This window comes from Salvelinus fontinalis, chromosome 32 (genome assembly GCF_029448725.1).
Source record: "Salvelinus fontinalis isolate EN_2023a chromosome 32, ASM2944872v1, whole genome shotgun sequence".
NCBI classification, from domain to species: domain Eukaryota; kingdom Metazoa; phylum Chordata; class Actinopteri; order Salmoniformes; family Salmonidae; genus Salvelinus; species Salvelinus fontinalis.
This window is the reverse complement of record NC_074696.1, coordinates 25,225,451-25,242,322: the sequence shown is the minus strand read 5'-3', so window position 1 is coordinate 25,242,322 and position 16,872 is coordinate 25,225,451. Positions and strand designations below refer to the sequence as shown.

Sequence of the window (16,872 nt, the reverse complement as noted above, 5' to 3'; positions counted from 1 at the left end):
GGTTTTAATCAGGGCCCCACAGCCAACCAGGTAACATTATACTGTCGGCTTTAATCAGGGCCCCACAGCCAGCCAGGTAACATTATACTGTAGGTTATAATCAGGGCCTCACAGCCAGCCAGGTAACATTATACTGTAGGTTATAATCGGGGCCCCACAACCAGCCAGGTAACATTATACTGTAGGTTATAATCAGGGCCCCACAGCCAGCCAGGTAACATTATACTGTAGGTTTTAATCAGGGCCCCACAGCCAGCCAGGTAACATTATACTGTAGGTTTTAATCAGGGCCCCACAGCCAGCCAGGTAACATTATACTGTTGGTTTTAATCAGGGCCACAAAGCCAACCAGGTAACATTATACTGTAGGTTTCAATCAGGGCCCCACAGCCAGCCAGGTAACATTATACTGTCGGCTTTAATCAGGGCCCCACAGCCAGCCAGGTAACATTATATTGTAGGTTATAATCAGGGACCAACAGCCGGCCAGGTAACATTATACTGTAGGTTATAATCAGGGCCCCACAACCAGCCAGGTAACATTATACTGTAGGTTATAATCAGGGCCCCACAGCCAGCCAGGTAACATTACGCTGTAGATTTTAATCAGCCCCCCACAGCCAGCCAGGTAACATTATACTGTAGGTTTTAATCAGGGCCCCACAGCCAGCCAGGTAACATTATACTGTAGGTTATAATCAGGGCCCCACAACAAGCCAGGTAACATTATACTGTAGGTTATAATCAGGGCCCCACAGCCAGCCAGGTAACATTATACTGTAGGTTTTAATCAAGGCCCCACAGCCAGCCAGGTAACATTATACTATAGGTTTTAATCAGGGCCCCACAGCCAGCCAGGTAACATTATACTGTAGGTTATAATCAGGGCCCCACAGCCAGCCAGGTAACATTATACTGTAGGTTTTAATCAGGGCCCCACAGCCAGCCAGGTGACATTATACTGAAGGTTTTAATCAGCCCCACACAGCCAGCCAGGTAACATTATACTGTAGGTGATAATCAGGGCCCCACAGCCAGCCAGGTAACATTATACTGTAGGTTTTATTCAGGTGCCTACAGCCAGCCAGGTAACATTATACTGTAGGTTTCAATCAGGGCCCCACAGCCAGCCAGGTAACATTATACTGTACTTTATAATCAGGGCCCCACAGCCAGCCAGGTAACATTATACTGTAGGTTATAATCAGGGCCCCACAGCCAGCCAGGTAACATTATACTGTAGGTTATAATCAGGGCCTCACAGCCAGCCAGGTAACATTATACTGTAGGTTATAATCGGGGCCCCACAACCAGCCAGGTAACATTATACTGTAGGTTATAATCAGGGCCCCACAGCCAGCCAGGTAACATTATACTGTAGGTTTTAATCAGGGCCCCACAGCCAGCCAGGTAACATTATACTGTAGGTTTTAATCAGGGCCCCACAGCCAGCCAGGTAACATTATACTGTTGGTTTTAATCAGGGCCACACAGCCAACCAGGTAACATTATACTGTAGGTTTCAATCAGGGCCCCACAGCCAGCTAGGTAACATTATACTGTCGGCTTTAATCAGGGCCCCACAGCAAGCCAGGTAACATTATATTGTAGGTTATAATCAGGGACCAACAGCCGGCCAGGTAACATTATACTGTAGGTTATAATCAGGGCCCCACAACCAGCAAGGTAACATTACGCTGTAGATTTTAATCAGCCCCCCACAGCCAGCCAGGTAACATTATACTGTAGGTTTTAATCAGGGCCCCACAGCCAACCAGGTAACATTATACTGTCGGCTTTAATCAGGGCCCCACAGCCAGCCAGGTAACATTATACTGTAGGTTATAATCAGGGCCCCACAGCCAGCCAGGTAACATTATACTGTCGGCTTTAATAATGGGCCCCACAGCCAGCCAGGTAACATTATACTGTAGGTTTTAATCAGGGCCCCACAGCCAGCCAGGTAACATTATACTGTAGGTTTTAATCAGGGCCCCACAGCCAGCCAGGTAACATTATACTGTAGGTTATAATCAGGGCCCCACAACCAGCCAGGTAACATTATACAGTAGGTTATAATCAGGGCCCCACAGCCAGCCAGGTAACATTACGCTGTAGATTTTAATCAGCCCCCCACACCCAGCCAGGTAACATTATACTGTAGGTTATAATCAGGGCCCCACAGCCAACCAGGTAACATTATAATGTCGGCTTTCATCAGGGCCCCACAGCAAGCCAGGTAACATTATACTGTAGGTTATAATCAGGGCCCCACAGCCAGCCAGGTAACATTATACTGTCGGCTTTAATCAGGGCCCCACAGCCAGCCAGGTAACATTAAACTGTAGGTTTAAATCAGCCCCGCACAGCCAGCCAGGTAACATTATACTGTAGGTTTTAATCAGGGCCCCACAGCCAGCCAGGTAACCTTATACTGTAGGTTATAATCAGGGCCCCACAGCCAACGAGGTAACATTATACTGTAGGTTTTAATCGGCACCACAAAGCCAGCCAGGTAACATTATACTGTTGGTTTTAATCAGGGCCACACAGCCAACCAGGTAACATTATACTGTAGGTTTCAATCAGGGCCCCACAGCCAGCTAGGTAACATTATACTGTCGGCTTTAATCAGGGCCCCACAGCAAGCCAGGTAACATTATATTGTAGGTTATAATCAGGGACCAACAGCCGGCCAGGTAACATTATACTGTAGGTTATAATCAGGGCCCCACAACCAGCAAGGTAACATTACGCTGTAGATTTTAATCAGCCCCCCACAGCCAGCCAGGTAACATTATACTGTAGGTTTTAATCAGGGCCCCACAGCCAACCAGGTAACATTATACTGTCGGCTTTAATCAGGGCCCCACAGCCAGCCAGGTAACATTATACTGTAGGTTATAATCAGGGCCCCACAGCCAGCCAGGTAACATTATACTGTCGGCTTTAATAATGGGCCCCACAGCCAGCCAGGTAACATTATACTGTAGGTTTTAATCAGGGCCCCACAGCCAGCCAGGTAACATTATACTGTAGGTTTTAATCAGGGCCCCACAGCCAGCCAGGTAACATTATACTGTAGGTTATAATCAGGGCCCCACAACCAGCCAGGTAACATTATACAGTAGGTTATAATCAGGGCCCCACAGCCAGCCAGGTAACATTACGCTGTAGATTTTAATCAGCCCCCCACACCCAGCCAGGTAACATTATACTGTAGGTTATAATCAGGGCCCCACAGCCAACCAGGTAACATTATAATGTCGGCTTTCATCAGGGCCCCACAGCAAGCCAGGTAACATTATACTGTAGGTTATAATCAGGGCCCCACAGCCAGCCAGGTAACATTATACTGTCGGCTTTAATCAGGGCCCCACAGCCAGCCAGGTAACATTAAACTGTAGGTTTAAATCAGCCCCGCACAGCCAGCCAGGTAACATTATACTGTAGGTTTTAATCAGGGCCCCACAGCCAGCCAGGTAACATTATACTGTAGGTTATAATCAGGGCCCCACAGCCAACGAGGTAACATTATACTGTAGGTTTTAATCGGCACCACAAAGCCAGCCAGGTAACATTATACTGTAGGTTTTAATCAGGACCACACAGCCAGCCAGGTAACATTATACTGTCGGCTTTAATCAGGGCCCCACACAGCCAGCCAGGTAACATTATACTGTCGGCTTTAATCAGGGCCCCACACAGCCAGCCAGGTAACATTATACTGTCGGCTTTAATCAGCCCCACACAGCCAGCCAGGTAACATTATACTGTAGGTTATAATCAGGCCCCACAGCCAGCCAGGTAACATTATACTGTAGGTTATAATCAGGGCCCCACAGCCAGCCAGGTAACATTATACTGTAGGTTATAATCAGCACCACAAAGCCAGCCAGGTAACATTACACTGTAGGTTTTAATCAGCACCACAAAGCCAGCCAGGTAACATTATACTGAAGGTTTCAATCAGGGCCCCTCAGCCAGCCAGGTAACATTATACTGTAGGTTATAATCAGCCAGCCAGGTAACATTATACTGTAGGTTATAATCAGGGCCCCACAGCCAGCCAGGTAACATTATAGTGTAGGTTATAATCAGGGCCCCACAGCCAGCCAGGTGACATTATACTGAAGGTTATAATCAGGGCCCCACAGCCAGCCAGGTAACATTATACTGTAGGTTTTAATCAGGGCCCCACAGCCAGCCAGGTAACATTATACTGTAGGTTATAATCAGGGCCCCACAGCCAGCCAGGTAACATTATACTGTAGGTTATAATCATCCCCCCACAGCCAGCCAGGTAACATTATACTGTAGGTTATAAACAGGGCCCCACAGCCAGCCAGGTAACATTATACTGTAGGTTATAATCAGGGCCCCACAGCCAGCCAGGTAACATTATACTGTAGGTTATAATCAGGGCCCCACAGCCAGCCAGGTAACATTATACTGTAGGTTTTAATCAGGGCCCCACAGCCAGCCAGGTAACATTATACTGTAGGTTTTAATCAGGGCCCCACAGCCAGCCAGGTAGCATTATACTGTAGGTTATAATCAGGGCCCCACAGCCAGCCAGGTAACAGTAAACAGTAGGTTTTAATCAGGGCCCCACAGCCAGCCAGGTAACATTATACTGTAGGTTTTAATCAGCCCCCCACAGCCAGTCAGATAACATTATACTGTAGGTTTTAATCAGGGCCCCACAGCCAACCAGGTAACATTATACTGTCGGCTTTAATCAGGGCCCCACAGCCAGCCAGGTAACATTATACTGTAGGTTATAATCAGGGCCCCACAGCCAGCCAGGTAACATTATACTGTAGGTTATAATCAGGGCCCCACAGCCAGCCAGGTAAAATTATACTGTAGGTTTTAGTCAGGGCCCCACAGCCAGCCAGGTAACATTATACTGTAGGTTATAATCAGGGCCCCACAACCAGCCAGGTAACATTATACTGTAGGTTATAATCAGGGCCCCACAGCCAGCCAGGTAACATTTCGCTGTAGATTTTAATCAGCCCTCCACACCAAGCCAGGTAACATTATAACGTAGGTTATAATCAGGGCCCCACAGCCAGCCAGGTAACATTATACTGTAGGTTATAATCAGGGCCCCACAGCCAGCCAGGTAACATTATACTGTAGGTTATAATCAGGGCTCCACAGCCAGCCAGGTAACATTATACTGTAGGTTATAATCAGGGCCCCACAGCCAGCCAGGTAACATTATACTGTAGGTTATAATCAGGGCCCCACAGCCAGCCAGGTAACATTATACTGTAGGTTATAATCAGGGCCCCACAGCCAGCCAGGTAACATTATACTGTAGGTTATAATCAGGGCCCCACAGCCAGCAAGGTAACATTATACTGTAGGTTTTAATCAGGGCCCCACAGCCAACCAGGTAACATTATAATGTCGGCTTTCATCAGGGCCCCACAGCCAGCCAGGTAACATTATACTGTTGGTTATAATCAGGGCCCCACAGCCAGCCAGGTAACATTATACTGTAGGTTATAATCAGGACCCCACAGCCAGCCAGGTAACATTTCGCTGTAGATTTTAATCAGCCCTCCACACCAAGCCAGGTAACATTATAACGTAGGTTATAATCAGGGCCCCACAGCCAGCCAGGTAACATTATACTGTAGGTTATAATCAGGGCCCCACAGCCAGCCAGGTAACATTATACTGTAGGTTATAATCAGGGCTCCACAGCCAGCCAGGTAACATTATACTGTAGGTTATAATCAGGGCCCCACAGCCAGCCAGGTAACATTATACTGTAGGTTATAATCAGGGCCCCACAGCCAGCCAGGTAACATTATACTGTAGGTTATAATCAGGGCCCCACAGCCAGCCAGGTAACATTATACTGTAGGTTATAATCAGGGCCCCACAGCCAGCAAGGTAACATTATACTGTAGGTTTTAATCAGGGCCCCACAGCCAACCAGGTAACATTATAATGTCGGCTTTCATCAGGGCCCCACAGCCAGCCAGGTAACATTATACTGTTGGTTATAATCAGGGCCCCACAGCCAGCCAGGTAACATTATACTGTAGGTTATAATCAGGGCCCCACAGCCAGCCAGGTAACATTATACTGTAGGTTTTAATCAGGGCCCCACAGCCAGCCAGGTAACATTATACTGTAGGTTATAATCAGGGCCCCACAACCAGCCAGGTAACATTATACTGTAGGTTATAATCAGGGCCCCACAGCCAGCCAGGTAACATTACGCTGTAGATTTTAATCAGCCCTCCACACCCAGCCAGGTAACATTATACTGTAGATTAAAATCAGGGCCCCACAGCCAGCCAGGTAACATTATACTGTAGGTTATAATCAGGGCCCCACAGCCAGCCAGGTAACATTATACTGTAGGTTATAATCAGGGCTCCACAGCCAGCCAGGTAACATTATACTGTAGGTTATAATCAGGGCCCCACAGCCAGCCAGGTAACATTATACTGTAGGTTATAATCAGGGCCCCACAGCCAGCCAGGTAACATTATACTGTAGGTTATAATCAGGGCCCCACAGCCAGCCAGGTAACATTATACTGTAGGTTATAATCAGGGCCCCACAGCCAGCAAGGTAACATTATACTGTAGGTTTTAATCAGGTCCCCACAGCCAACCAGGTAACATTATAATGTCGGCTTTCATCAGGGCCCCACAGCCAGCCAGGTAACATTATACTGTTGGTTATAATCAGGGCCCCACAGCCAGCCAGGTAACATTATACTGTAGGTTATAATCAGGGCCCCACAGCCAGCCAGGTAACATTATACTGTCGGCTTTAATCAGGGCCCTACAGCCAGCCAGGTAACATTAAACTGTAGGTTTTAATCAGGGCCCCACAGCCAGCCAGGTAACATTATACTGTAGGTTTTAATCGGCACCACACAGCCAGCCAGGTAACATTATACTGTCGGCTTTAATCAGGGCCCCACACAGCCAGCCAGGTAACAATATACTGTCGGCTTTAATCAGGGCCACACAGCCAGCCAGGTAAAATTATACTGTAGGTTATAATCAGGGCCCGACAGCCAGCCAGGTAACATTATACTGTAGGCTTTAATCAGGCCCCCACAGCCAGCCAGGTAACATTATACTGTAGGTTTTAATCAGCACCACACAGCCAGCCAGGTAACATTATACTGTCGGCTTTAATCAGGGCCCCACACAGCCAGCCAGGTAACATTATACTGTCTTCTTTAATCAGGGCCCCACAGCCAGCCAGGTAACATTATACTGTAGGTTATAATCATCCACCCACAGCCAGCCAGGTAACATTATACTCTAGGTTATAAACAGGGCCCCACAGCCAGCAGGTAACATTATACTTTAGGTTTTAATCAGGGCCCCACAGCCAGCCAGGTAACATTATACTGTAGGTTTTAATCAGGGCCCCACAGCCAGCCAGGTAACATTATACTGTAGGTTTTAATCAGGGCCCCACAGCCAGCCAGGTAACATTATACTGTAGGTTATAATCCGGGCCCCACAGCCAGCCAGGTAACATTATACTGTAGGTTTTAATCAGGGACCCACAGCCAGCCAGGTAACATTATACTGTAGGTTATAATCAGGGCCCCACAGCCAGCCAGGTAACATTATACTGTAGGTTATAATCAGGGCCCCACAGCCAGCCAGGTAACATTATAGTGTAGGTTTTAATCAGGGCCCCACAGCCAGCCAGGTAGCATTATACTGTAGGTTATAATCAGGGCCCCACAGCCAGCCAGGTAACATTAAACAGTAGGTTTTAATCAGGGCCCCACAGCCAGCCAGGTAACATTATACTGTAGGTTTTAATCAGGGCCCCACAGCCAGCCAGGTAACATTATACTGTAGGTTATAATCAGGGCCCCACAGCCAGCCAGGTAACATTATACTGTAGGTTATAATCAGGGCCCCACAGCCAGCCAGGTAACATTATACTGTAGGTTTTAATCAGGGCCCCAAAGCCAGCCAGGTAACATTATACTGTAGGTTGTAATCAGTGCCCCACAACCAGCCAGGTAACATTATACTGTAGGTTATAATCAGGGCCCCACAGCCAGCCAGGTAACATTACGCTGTAGATTTTAATCAGCCCCCCCACACCCAGCCAGGTAACATTATACTGTAGGTTATAATCAGGGCCCCACAGCCAGCCAGGTAACATTATACTGTAGGTTATAATCAGGGCCCCACAGCCAGCCAGGTAACATTATACTGTAGGTTATAATCAGGGCCCCACAGCCAGCCAGGTAACATTATACTGTAGGTTATAATCAAGGCCCCACAGCCAGCAAGGTAACATTATACTGTAGGTTTTAATCAGGGCCCCACAGCCAACCAGGTAACATTATAATGTCGGCTTTCATCAGGGCCCCACAGCCAGCCAGGTAACATTATACTGTAGGTTATAATCAGGGCCCCACAGTCAGCCAGGTAACATTATACTGTAGGTTATAATCAGGGCCCCACAGCCAGCCAGGTAACATTATACTGTAGGTTTTAATCGGCACCACACAGCCAGCCAGGTAACATTATACTGTCGGCTTTAATCAGGGCCCCACACAGCCAGCCAGGTAACAATATACTGTCGGCTTTAATCAGGGCCACACAGCCAGCCAGGTAACATTATACTGTAGGTTATAATCAGGGCCCGACAGCCAGCCAGGTAACATTATACTGTAGGCTTTAATCAGGGCCCCACAGTCAGCCAGGTAACATTATACTGTAGGTTTTAATCAGCACCACACAGCCAGCCAGGTAACATTATACTGTCGGCTTTAATCAGGGCCCCACACAGCCAGCCAGGTAACATTATACCGTCGGCTTTAATCAGGGACCCACACAGCCAGCCAGGTAACATTATACTGTCGGCTTTAATCAGGGCCACACAGCCAGACAGGTAACATTATACTGTAGGTTATAATCAGGCCCCACAGCCAGCCAGGTACCATTATACTGTAGGTTATAATCAGGGCCCCACAGCAGGCCAGGTGACATTATACTGTAGGTTATAATCAGGGCCCCACAGCCAGCCAGGTAGCATTATACTGTAGGTTATAATCAGGGCCCCACAGCCAGCCAGGTAACATTATACTGTAGGTTTTAATCAGGGCCCCACAGCCAGCCAGGTAGCATTATACTGTAGGTTATAATCAGGGCCCCACAGCCAGCCAGGTAACATTATACTGTAGGTTTTAATCAGGGCCCCACAGCCAGCCAGGTAACATTATACTGTAGGTTTTAATCAGGGCCCCACAGCCAGCCAGGTACCATTATACTGTAGGTTATAATCAGGCCCCCACAGCCAGCCAGGTAACATTATACTGTAGGTTTTAATCAGGGCCCCACAGCCAGCCAGGTAACATTATACTGTAGGTTATAATCAGGGCCCCACAGCCAGCCAGGTAACATTATACTGTAGGTTTTAATCAGGGCCCCACAGCCAGCCAGGTAGCATTATACTGTAGGTTATAATCAGGGCCCCACAGCCAGCCAGGTAACAGTAAACAGTAGGTTTTAATCAGGGCCCCACAGCCAGCCAGGTAACATTATACTGTAGGTTTTAATCAGCCCCCCACAGCCAGCCAGATAACATTATACTGTAGGTTTTAATCAGGGCCCCACAGCCAACCAGGTAACATTATACTGTCGGCTTTAATCAGGGCCCCACAGCCAGCCAGGTAACATTATACTGTAGGTTATAATCAGGGCCCCACAGCCAGCCAGGTAACATTATACTGTAGGTTATAATCAGGGCCCCACAGCCAGCCAGGTAACATTATACTGTAGGTTTTAATCAGGGCCCCACAGCCAGCCAGGTAACATTATACTGTAGGTTATAATCAGGGCCCCACAACCAGCCAGGTAACATTATACTGTAGGTTATAATCAGGGCCCCACAGCCAGCCAGGTAACATTACGCTGTAGATTTTAATCAGCCCTCCACACCCAGCCAGGTAACATTATAACATAGGTTATAATCAGGGCCCCACAGCCAGCCAGGTAACATTATACTGTAGGTTATAATCAGGGCCCCACAGCCAGCCAGGTAACATTATACTGTAGGTTATAATCAGGGCTCCACAGCCAGCCAGGTAACATTATACTGTAGGTTATAATCAGGGCCCCACAGCCAGCCAGGTAACATTATACTGTAGGTTATAATCAGGGCCCCACAGCCAGCCAGGTAAAATTATACTGTAGGTTATAATCAGGGCCCCACAGCCAGCCAGGTAACATTATACTGTAGGTTATAATCAGGGCCCCACAGCCAGCAAGGTAACATTATAATGTCGGCTTTCATCAGGGCCCCACAGCCAACCAGGTAACATTATAATGTCGGCTTTCATCAGGGCCCCACAGCCAGCCAGGTAACATTATACTGTTGGTTATAATCAGGGCCCCACAGCCAGCCAGGTAACATTATACTGTAGGTTATAATCAGGGCCCCACAGCCAGCCAGGTAACATTATACTGTCGGCTTTAATCAGGGCCCCACACAGCCAGCCAGGTAACAATATACTGTCGGCTTTAATCAGGGCCACACAGCCAGCCAGGTAACATTATACTGTAGGTTATAATCAGGGCCCGACAGCCAGCCAGGTAACATTATACTGTAGGCTTTAATCAGGGCCCCACAGTCAGCCAGGTAACATTATACTGTAGGTTTTAATCAGCACCACACAGCCAGCCAGGTAACATTATACTGTCGGCTTTAATCAGGGCCCCACACAGCCAGCCAGGTAACATTATACCGTCGGCTTTAATCAGGGCCCCACACAGCCAGCCAGGTAACATTATACTGTCGGCTTTAATCAGGGCCACACAGCCAGACAGGTAACATTATACTGTAGGTTATAATCAGGCCCCACAGCCAGCCAGGTACCATTATACTGTAGGTTATAATCAGGGCCCCACAGCAGGCCAGGTGACATTATACTGTAGGTTATAATCAGGGCCCCACAGCCAGCCAGGTAGCATTATACTGTAGGTTATAATCAGGGCCCCACAGCCAGCCAGGTAACATTATACTGTAGGTTTTAATCAGGGCCCCACAGCCAGCCAGGTAGCATTATACTGTAGGTTATAATCAGGGCCCCACAGCCAGCCAGGTAACATTATACTGTAGGTTTTAATCAGGGCCCCACAGCCAGCCAGGTAACATTATACTGTAGGTTTTAATCAGGGCCCCACAGCCAGCCAGGTACCATTATACTGTAGGTTATAATCAGGCCCCCACAGCCAGCCAGGTAACATTATACTGTAGGTTTTAATCAGGGCCCCACAGCCAGCCAGGTAACATTATACTGTAGGTTATAATCAGGGCCCCACAGCCAGCCAGGTAACATTATACTGTAGGTTTTAATCAGGGCCCCACAGCCAGCCAGGTAGCATTATACTGTAGGTTATAATCAGGGCCCCACAGCCAGCCAGGTAACAGTAAACAGTAGGTTTTAATCAGGGCCCCACAGCCAGCCAGGTAACATTATACTGTAGGTTTTAATCAGCCCCCCACAGCCAGCCAGATAACATTATACTGTAGGTTTTAATCAGGGCCCCACAGCCAACCAGGTAACATTATACTGTCGGCTTTAATCAGGGCCCCACAGCCAGCCAGGTAACATTATACTGTAGGTTATAATCAGGGCCCCACAGCCAGCCAGGTAACATTATACTGTAGGTTATAATCAGGGCCCCACAGCCAGCCAGGTAACATTATACTGTAGGTTTTAATCAGGGCCCCACAGCCAGCCAGGTAACATTAAACTGTAGGTTATAATCAGGGCCCCACAACCAGCCAGGTAACATTATACTGTAGGTTATAATCAGGGCCCCACAGCCAGCCAGGTAACATTACGCTGTAGATTTTAATCAGCCCTCCACACCCAGCCAGGTAACATTATACTGTAGGTTATAATCAGGGCCCCACAGCCAGCCAGGTAACATTATACTGTAGGTTATAATCAGGGCCCCACAGCCAGCCAGGTAACATTATACTGTAGGTTATAATCAGGGCTCCACAGCCAGCCAGGTAACATTATACTGTAGGTTATAATCAGGGCCCCACAGCCAGCCAGGTAACATTATACTGTAGGTTATAATCAGGGCCCCACAGCCAGCCAGGTAAAATTATACTGTAGGTTATAATCAGGGCCCCACAGCCAGCCAGGTAACATTATACTGTAGGTTATAATCAGGGCCCCACAGCCAGCAAGGTAACATTATAATGTCGGCTTTCATCAGGGCCCCACAGCCAACCAGGTAACATTATAATGTCGGCTTTCATCAGGGCCCCACAGCCAGCCAGGTAACATTATACTGTTGGTTATAATCAGGGCCCCACAGCCAGCCAGGTAACATTATACTGTAGGTTATAATCAGGGCCCCACAGCCAGCCAGGTAACATTATACTGTTGGTTATAATCAGGGCCCCACAGCCAGCCATGTAACATTATACTGTAGGTTATAATCAGGGCCCCACAACCAGCCAGGTAACATTATACTCTAGGTTATAATCAGGGCCCCACAGCCAGCCAGGTAACATTACGCTGTAGATTTTAATCAGCCCTCCACACCCAGCCAGGTAACATTATACTGTAGGTTAAAATCAGGGCCCCACAGCCAGCCAGGTAACATTATACTGTAGGTTATAATCAGGGCCCCACAGCCAGCCAGGTAACATTATACTGTAGGTTATAATCAGGGCCCCACAGCCAGCCAGGTAACATTATACTGTAGGTTATAATCAGGGCCCCACAGCCAGCCAGGTAACATTATACTGTAGGTTATAATCAGGGCCCCACAGCCAGCCAGGTAACATTATACTGTAGGTTATAATCAGGGCCCTACAGCCAGCCAGGTAACATTATACTGTAGGTTATAATCAGGGCCCCACAGCCAGCCAGTTAACATTATACTGTAGGTTATAATCAGGGCCCCACAGCCAGGCCGGTAACATTATACTGTAGGTTATAATCAGGGCCCCACAGCCAGTAAGGTAACATTATACTGTAGGTTTTAATCAGGGCCCCACAGCCAACCAGGTAACATTATAATGTCGGCTTTCATCAGGGCCCCACAGCCAGCCAGGTAACATTATACTGTTGGTTATAATCAGGCCCCCACAGCCAGCCAGGTAACATTATACTGTAGGTTTTAATCAGCACCACACAGCCAGCCAGGTAACATTATACTGTCGGCTTTAATCAGGGCCCCACACAGCCAGCCAGGTAACATTATACTGTCGGCTTTAATCAGGGCCCCACAGCCAGCCAGGTAACATTATACTGTAGGTTATAATCATCCACCCACAGCCAGCCAGGTAACATTATACTGTAGGTTATAAACAGGGCCCCACAGCCAGCCAGGTAACATTATACTGTAGGTTTTAATCAGGGCCCCACAGCCAGCCAGGTAACATTAAACTGTAGGTTTTAATTAGGGCCCGACAGCCAGCCAGGTAACATTATACTGTAGGTTTTAATCAGGGCCCCACAGCCAGCCAGGTAACATTTTACTGTAGGTTATAATCAGGGCCCCACAGCCAGCCAGGTAACATTATACTGTAGGTTTTAATCAGGGACCCACAGCCAGCCAGGTAACATTATACTGTAGGTTATAATCAGGGCCCCACAGCCAGACAGGTAACATTATACTGTAGGTTATAATCAGGGCCCCACAGCCAGCCAGGTAACATTATACTGTAGGTTTTAATCAGGGCCCCACAGCCAGCCAGGTAGCATTATACTGTAGGTTATAATCAGGGCCCCACAGCCAGCCAGGTAACATTAAACAGTAGGTTTTAATCAGCACCACACAGCCAGCCAGGTAACATTATACTGTCGGCTTTAATCAGGGCCCCACACAGCCAGCCAGGTAACATTATACTGTCGGCTTTAATCAGGGCCCCACAGCCAGCCAGGTAACATTATACTGTAGGTTATAATCATCCACCCACAGCCAGCCAGGTAACATTATACTGTAGGTTATAAACAGGGCCCCACAGCCAGCCAGGTAACATTATACTGTAGGTTTTAATCAGGGCCCCACAGCCAGCCAGGTAACATTATACTGTAGGTTTTAATTAGGGCCCCACAGCCAGCCAGGTAACATTATACTGTAGGTTTTAATCAGGGCCCCACAGCCAGCCAGGTAACATTTTACTGTAGGTTATAATCAGGGCCCCACAGCCAGCAAGGTAACATTATACTGTAGGTTTTAATCAGGGACCCACAGCCAGCCAGGTAACATTATACTGTAGGTTATAATCAGGGCCCCACAGCCAGACAGGTAACATTATACTGTAGGTTATAATCAGGGCCCCACAGCCAGCCAGGTAACATTATACTGTAGGTTTTAATCAGGGCCCCACAGCCAGCCAGGTAGCATTATACTGTAGGTTATAATCAGGGCCCCACAGCCAGCCAGGTAACATTATACTGTAGGTTATAATCATCCACCCACAGCCAGCCAGGTAACATTATACTCTAGGTTATAAACAGGGCCCCACAGCCAGCAGGTAACATTATACTTTAGGTTTTAATCAGGGCCCCACAGCCAGCCAGGTAACATTATACTGTAGGTTTTAATCAGGGCCCCACAGCCAGCCAGGTAACATTATACTGTAGGTTTTAATCAGGGCCCCACAGCCAGCCAGGTAACATTATACTGTAGGTTATAATCCGGGCCCCACAGCCAGCCAGGTAACATTATACTGTAGGTTTTAATCAGGGACCCACAGCCAGCCAGGTAACATTATACTGTAGGTTATAATCAGGGCCCCACAGCCAGCCAGGTAACATTATACTGTAGGTTATAATCAGGGCCCCACAGCCAGCCAGGTAACATTATAGTGTAGGTTTTAATCAGGGCCCCACAGCCAGCCAGGTAGCATTATACTGTAGGTTATAATCAGGGCCCCACAGCCAGCCAGGTAACATTAAACAGTAGGTTTTAATCAGGGCCCCACAGCCAGCCAGGTAACATTATACTGTAGGTTTTAATCAGGGCCCCACAGCCAGCCAGGTAACATTATACTGTAGGTTATAATCAGGGCCCCACAGCCAGCCAGGTAACATTATACTGTAGGTTATAATCAGGGCCCCACAGCCAGCCAGGTAACATTATACTGTAGGTTTTAATCAGGGCCCCAAAGCCAGCCAGGTAACATTATACTGTAGGTTGTAATCAGTGCCCCACAACCAGCCAGGTAACATTATACTGTAGGTTATAATCAGGGCCCCACAGCCAGCCAGGTAACATTACGCTGTAGATTTTAATCAGCCCCCCCACACCCAGCCAGGTAACATTATACTGTAGGTTATAATCAGGGCCCCACAGCCAGCCAGGTAACATTATACTGTAGGTTATAATCAGGGCCCCACAGCCAGCCAGGTAACATTATACTGTAGGTTATAATCAGGGCCCCACAGCCAGCCAGGTAACATTATACTGTAGGTTATAATCAAGGCCCCACAGCCAGCAAGGTAACATTATACTGTAGGTTTTAATCAGGGCCCCACAGCCAACCAGGTAACATTATAATGTCGGCTTTCATCAGGGCCCCACAGCCAGCCAGGTAACATTATACTGTAGGTTATAATCAGGGCCCCACAGTCAGCCAGGTAACATTATACTGTAGGTTATAATCAGGGCCCCACAGCCAGCCAGGTAACATTATACTGTAGGTTTTAATCGGCACCACACAGCCAGCCAGGTAACATTATACTGTCGGCTTTAATCAGGGCCCCACACAGCCAGCCAGGTAACAATATACTGTCGGCTTTAATCAGGGCCACACAGCCAGCCAGGTAACATTATACTGTAGGTTATAATCAGGGCCCGACAGCCAGCCAGGTAACATTATACTGTAGGCTTTAATCAGGGCCCCACAGTCAGCCAGGTAACATTATACTGTAGGTTTTAATCAGCACCACACAGCCAGCCAGGTAACATTATACTGTCGGCTTTAATCAGGGCCCCACACAGCCAGCCAGGTAACATTATACCGTCGGCTTTAATCAGGGACCCACACAGCCAGCCAGGTAACATTATACTGTCGGCTTTAATCAGGGCCACACAGCCAGACAGGTAACATTATACTGTAGGTTATAATCAGGCCCCACAGCCAGCCAGGTACCATTATACTGTAGGTTATAATCAGGGCCCCACAGCAGGCCAGGTGACATTATACTGTAGGTTATAATCAGGGCCCCACAGCCAGCCAGGTAGCATTATACTGTAGGTTATAATCAGGGCCCCACAGCCAGCCAGGTAACATTATACTGTAGGTTTTAATCAGGGCCCCACAGCCAGCCAGGTAGCATTATACTGTAGGTTATAATCAGGGCCCCACAGCCAGCCAGGTAACATTATACTGTAGGTTTTAATCAGGGCCCCACAGCCAGCCAGGTAACATTATACTGTAGGTTTTAATCAGGGCCCCACAGCCAGCCAGGTACCATTATACTGTAGGTTATAATCAGGCCCCCACAGCCAGCCAGGTAACATTATACTGTAGGTTTTAATCAGGGCCCCACAGCCAGCCAGGTAACATTATACTGTAGGTTATAATCAGGGCCCCACAGCCAGCCAGGTAACATTATACTGTAGGTTTTAATCAGGGCCCCACAGCCAGCCAGGTAGCATTATACTGTAGGTTATAATCAGGGCCCCACAGCCAGCCAGGTAACAGTAAACAGTAGGTTTTAATCAGGGCCCCACAGCCAGCCAGGTAACATTATACTGTAGGTTTTAATCAGCCCCCCACAGCCAGCCAGATAACATTATACTGTAGGTTTTAATCAGGGCCCCACAGCCAACCAGGTAACATTATACTGTCGGCTTTAATCAGGGCCCC

At 47.8% G+C, this 16,872-nt stretch overlaps 1 protein-coding gene across 5 annotated transcripts in view; it reads right to left on the bottom strand.

Moving 5' to 3' along the window:
- The window catches only part of LOC129830971 (CUB and sushi domain-containing protein 3-like), a 759,188-nt gene that overhangs the window by 238,661 nt on the left and 503,655 nt on the right, over positions 1 to 16,872 (bottom strand). The window lies entirely within an intron of this gene.